The 6,234-nt window shown below is 38.7% G+C and overlaps 1 non-coding gene across 1 annotated transcript; it reads left to right on the top strand.

Annotated features, from left to right (window-relative positions):
- Nucleotides 1–2,111: 2,111 nt before the first annotated feature.
- On the top strand, nt 2,112–2,213 carry LOC117203430 (U6 spliceosomal RNA). The gene has a single exon (XR_004486181.1). It is a non-coding gene; the product is annotated as a U6 spliceosomal RNA (small nuclear RNA).
- Nucleotides 2,214–6,234: the final 4,021 nt, after the last annotated feature.

The following is a 6,234-nucleotide window of genomic DNA, read 5'->3' as shown; positions in this document are numbered from 1 at the left end:
AAACATAGGCAGAACACTGTATGACATAAATCACAGCAAGATCCTTTTTGACCCACCTCCTAGAGAAATGGAAATAAAAACAAAAATAAACAAATGGGAAACATAGGCAGGAAAACATAGGCAGAACACTGTATGACATAAATCACAGCAAGATCCTTTTTGACCCACCTCCTAGAGAAATGGAAATAAAAACAAAAATAAAGAAATGGGACCTAATGAAACTTCAGAGCTTTTGCACAGCAAAGGAAACCATAAACAAGACCAAAAGACAACCCTCAGAATGGGAGAAAATATTTGCAAATGAAGCAACTGACAAAGGATTAATCTCCAAAATTTATAAGCAGCCCATGCAGCTCAGTATCAAAAAAACAAACAACCCAATCCAAAAATGGGCAGAAGATCTAAACAGACATTTCTCCAAAGAAGAGATACAGACTGCCAACAAACACATGAAAGAATGCTCAACATCATTAATCATTAGAGAAATGCAAATCAAAACTACAATGAGATATCATCTCACACCAGTCAGAATGGCCATCATCAAAAAATCTACAAACAATAAATGCTGGAGAGGGTGTGGAGAAAAGGGAACCCTCTTGCACTGTTGGTGGGAATGTAAATTGATACAGCCACTGTGGAGAACAGTATGGACGTTCCTTAAAAATCTGCAAATAGAACTACCATATTTCCCAGCAATCCCACTACTGGGCATATACCCTGAGAAAACCATAATTCAAAAACAGTCATGTACCACAATTTTCATTGCAGCTCTTTTTACAATAGCCAGGACATGAAAGCAACCTAAGTGTCCATCACCGGATGAATGGATGAAGAAGATGTGGCACATATATACAATGGAATATTACTCCGCCATAAAAAGAAACGAAATTGAGCTATTTGTAGTGAGGTGGATGGACCTAGAGTCTGTCATACAGAGTGAAGTCAGTCAGAAAGAGAAAGACAAATACCGTATGCTAACACATATATATGGAATTTAAGGGAAAAAAATGTCATGAAGAACCTAGGGGTAAGACAGGAATAAAGACACAGACCTACTAGAGAACGGAGTTGAGGATATGGGGAGGGGGAAGGGTAAGTTAAGCTGTGACAAAGCGAGAGAGAGGCATGGACATATATACACTACCAAAAGTAAGGTAGATAGTTTGTGGGAAGCAGCCGCATAGCACAGGGAGATCAGCTCGGTGCTTTGTGACTGCCTGGAGGGGTGGGATAGGGAGGGTGGGAGGGAGGGAGACGCAAGAGGGAAGAGATATGGGAACATATGTATATGTATAACTGATTTACTTTGTTATAAAGGAGAAACTAACACACCATTGTAAAGCAATTATACTCCAATAAAGATGTAAAAAACAAATACTCTAGTAATATCATCTAACAATATAATGCTATTGATTTATTATTTTAATTTAAGCAACATATATACTTTTCATAAACATTTTGGAAAATACAAAAAAGGAGAGAAAAGAAAGTCAATAACCCAAATTCCCACCACCTCCAGAAAACCACTAGTAACTTTTTTAGTGTATTGTCTCCATTTTTTTTATGCTCAGGAGTATTTCACTCTGTGTTGTGACCATACTATAGAAAAAAAATTTTTCCTATTACTTTATAAAAATTATTTTCTTAAGTCATCGTGTGCTCTTGCTAAACATAATAGTTGCATACAAGTATGCTATAGCAGATACTGATGTTTGCCTATCTAACAGTCATATTCCAGATTTTTCCATGCCTGCTGAATTTCAACGTTTTTAGGCCGACACCTCCCTTATTTGACTTAAGTAAATCTTAATTAATATTAAAAAATCATGGTAGTTCCCTCTTGCTGGTAGTTGATTTAATGGCTATTACTTTAAAAAAAGTCAAAGTTTTTTACTTTGACAATCAAAGTTCTCCATGACAGTAGCAGGTTGAATAATGGTCCCCAAAGTTATAAGATCCTAATACCCAGACCTGTAAATGTTACATTATTTGGACGATGGCTCTTTCCAGGTGTCATTAAGTTAAGCATCTTGAGATAAGTCAGGTACACTGAATTATCTGGGTGAGCCCTAAATGCCATCACAAGTGTCCTTATAAGAGAGAGGCATTGCTTGCTTCCACAGCACATGTACTAAAATGGGAACAATAAAGAGAGATTAGCATGGCCCCTGCAGAAGAGTGACATGCAAATTTGTGAAGCATTCCATATTTTAAACAAAAGAGAGAGAGAGAAAGAGAAAGGCAAAGGGAGATTTCACACAGACACACAGAGGAGAAGGTAATATGAAAATGGAACAGAGAGAGATTTGAGCATTCCGTGGCCACAAGCCAAGGAATGCTAGCAGCCATCAGAAGGTGGAAGAGGCAAGGAATGAATTTTCCCCTAGAACCTCTAGAGGGAGCACGGCCCTATTGACACCTTGATTTTGATACTGCTTTTGGATTTCTGGCCTCCAGAACTACTGTGACAGAATAATTTTCCATTGTTTTATGTCACCATGTTTGGTGTCATGGAAGCTGTAGGCAAATACTGTTCAAACCCTTCTTGAAATGTTCTGTCCAATTCTGGTCGATAAGACATGGTCTATGGAATGGAAGGGTCTTCTTGAAAAGACTGTCTTGCTCTTAAAAAGAAATACGTAGGGGAAAAGTCTTATTTCTTCTGCCAGATGTTGTTGCACCTACATGTAACATTAGAACTGTGGAAGCCATGTCAGCCTGAGGACAAGCCAATGAGCCAAGGATGGGAGAGCAGAAAGATGAAAGATGGAACAAACTTGGGCCTTGGATGACATCATCAAACTGCTTTAATTAACTAGCCCTGGGACTTCCCTATAATGAGACTTCTTACATGAGATAATCTTCTTATGTGAATTAACATGATTCTTAAGCTGTCTTTAGTTGGGTTTTCCCTTACTTTCAGCTGAAAGCAACATACCAAATGCATGCATCAAATGGATTATACCGTAATTCAGAAATTGGCAAACTGTCCCCCGCAAATAGCTGCCTGGTTTTGTAAATAAAGTTTTATTGGATCACAGCCTCACCCACAGACCATTATCTGTGCTTTTTAGCATCACAACAGCAAAGTTAAGTGGCTGTGATAGAGACCAAATGGCTCACAAACCTAAAATTAGGCTATCTGATCCTGAAAGAAAAGGTTCACAAGCTTTTGCCATCCTTGAACACAGCCATTTTTTTTATTGTTGGACATTGTTTTTCTAGTTTCTCCAAAAGTTGTCTTCTTTACACAAGTTTTTAAACCTGTCATTTGGCCATATTCCTACATATAAGACAGAGTGCTATCCATTGAGAAAGCGTCCAAGAAGAACATAAATAAGCATGCATGGAAACAATTTACAATCATCTCCTAGATCATCTGGGATCTTATCAGAGTCTGCCAAAGATTGTAGTCAATGCGTGAGATTGTTTTCCACTTATAAATAAGTACAGGTGATTATAACAACTTAATTTAAAACTGCAGCCTAGTCTAGAAGAAGAACAAGAAAACAAGCTTTTCTTTCCCTATTTTAAGTTCAAATCAGCCAAACCAAACTTCCTCCCGGGCTGAAAGATGTTGGTGGAACTTACATCACAGTGAATGTTATTACAGCTGAGAGAGAAAGGACCCTGAACGGTTTCCAGTAGGCAAGCTTGAAGCACCCATACTTCACAGTTGAAACCTGTGCTGGGGAGATAACTACTATTCAGTGTAAAAGGCAGGACTCAAGGTGTGTCGTGTAAATGGAACCAACTGTATATTTATTGATGTCTGACTCCATGCCAATTTTCCTTCTCTCTTAAAGAAAAAAAAGGTCAGTTCTTCTTAGAAAGTTACCCCAAGCTGAGCTGTGCTCTGAAGGCACCTTCCTTTAAGGGATCTGGGTGGCAGGCAGTCCTATAGTTAGAACTGTGGCCGCACAAAAGCAGGCTTTGGGAGGGAGTCACTGGCCAAATAACCCTTTGAACTTTATAGGAAAGTCGAGGTGCAGCTGCCCCAGCCAAACATTTCTACTTGCTTTCCTAGAAGCTGTTCAGGAGTCTCTTTCGGTGCAGAAACAACAAGATGGTTGCATCTCCTAAATTTCTGCGGGCACTTCCAGATCGCCCAGGGACAAAACCCAGATAAACTGATGAGGTTCACAGGGGATCTGAATCATCCTTGAGGATGAGCCGCACCTTGTCCTTTTTTCAGGAAGAGTCATCTAGGACGATCCTGGCAGCCTGGAGAGAGTCCAGAGTTAACAGCCCTGAAGGTAACGCTCCATAAGTGCTTAGGATCTGGTGATGCTCTTCTCACACACACACACACACACACATACACAGCCAAAAGCAGCAAAAACATCACCACCAAATCCTCAGAAAAACAGCTAGATAACCACTGACAGCAATGTGTCAGACTCAGAATATGAAAAATAGAGACAGAGATTTTCAACTCCATGAGTACTCAACAAGAATCAATAAAAGTGCTTTGGGAAAGCTCCTGTCTGGAACTTCCAGCCTATTCCGCAGTTACTTTCTTTCCAAAACATCTGATACAGGAGCCTTCTATTTCCTTTCCCAAAGAATGCTGGACGTATGTTAGGTTTTCCATATCAACTCTGCAAAACAATGACTACTGCCCCCCCCCCTTTCTTAACTGAGATAGACGTTAAAATCTGTAAGTGAGGAAGCACTCATTTTATTGCAGGTTTTCAACCCTTGTAATATTTAAAGTAAAAATGATAACTCATAAATAACTGAAGTAGATAAAACTTTCGATTTAAGATGTTAGGAAAAGAGCAGTTAAAACTAACACCTTTCCTTTAATAACACCTTTCCAGTTAACACCTTTCCTTTAATAACTTGGAGTGTTTTGTACACGTTATCTGCTATCTCACTTTAATTTTGATATACAGCCCTATAAAATGAGCTATCCAATAGCTACTGAGGCTCAGAGTGATTACACGACTTATTAAGTTTGCATTGTTTTCTTGTTAACCATGATCATTATTAAAGTAGTCTATGCTTCTAAATATTTTAAAACACAGAAACTTAGAAAATTATTCATTAGTTCATAACTTGAAAAAACAACCTCAACCAAATAAAGGAGTCTGATTTGGCAAGGAGGCACAGATTTTACTATAAAACAGATGTACAAAAGTAGCTGGAGCTTCAGAAAAGTTACTTGGCCCTCTGAGCCTCATTTTCTCATCTGTAAAATGGGCATAACAATATCTAACAAGCAGGATTGTTATAAGAATTAGAAATAAAATATGCAAAAGTTCTGGAAAATGGTAAAATCACAATAAATGGTAGTTATTCACATTTTCTTCCAGGAAGGCATTTAGATATCAGTTGTTTGCATTTTATATGTAATTTAAAATATTTATTATATACAATGTTCTATCACAATCACAAACATTTTGACATATACTCTTTATACACGAACTCTTTACAGATATTACTGCTTAATAAAAAGTGTATATAGGGGCTTCCCTGGTGGCGCAGTGGTTGAGAGTCTGCCTGCCGATGTAGGGGACATGGGTTCGTGGCTCAGTCTGGGAAGATCCCACATGCCGCGGAGTGGCTGGGCCCGTGAGCCATGGCCACTGAGCCTGCACGTCCGGAGCCTGTGCTCCACAATGGGAGAGGCCGCAACAGTGAGAGGCCCACATACCGCAAAAAAAAAAAAAAAAAAAAAAAAAAGTGTATATACCATCTTCCACATAAACAGTCCCTATTGTTGGGCATATAGGTAGCTTTCCATCTTCACTCTTAAAAATAACACTCTGATGAAAACCTTTACGCAAAAGCTTCATCCACATTGAATGCTCAGGATCAGTCTCCAGAAGTAAAATTACTGGGTTAAAGGTCCATGGTCCTTGTGTTCTAATTGCTTTCTAAAAGGATTATACCAATTCTGACAAGCAAAGCCGTTGAGAAGACAGTCTTCTTACCTCACTATCACTAGTCTCTGTCTCCATCACTCTGGAAATCTGTGACCACAAAGAGAACATCTCTCAGGTTTTGATTTATATTTCCTTGGTTGTGAAGTGAGGCTGAATTTGTCTAAATATTTGTTAAGTTTGTTTGCAAATTAATTGTTCTTTTCTTTTCCCATCTTCGAAGACTTAATGTTTTTCCTATAGATTTGTATGAGTTCATTATTTATGTGAAAAATGTTAACCTTGCTGAGTGACCTGCCACCTAAATCAGACGGGCTGGGACAAACAAGACAGCACTGACGGCGAG

The sequence above is a fragment of the Orcinus orca genome, chromosome 3 (assembly GCF_937001465.1).
Source record: "Orcinus orca chromosome 3, mOrcOrc1.1, whole genome shotgun sequence".
NCBI lineage: Eukaryota > Metazoa > Chordata > Mammalia > Artiodactyla > Delphinidae > Orcinus > Orcinus orca.
This window is presented reverse-complemented; position numbering and strand designations above follow the sequence as displayed.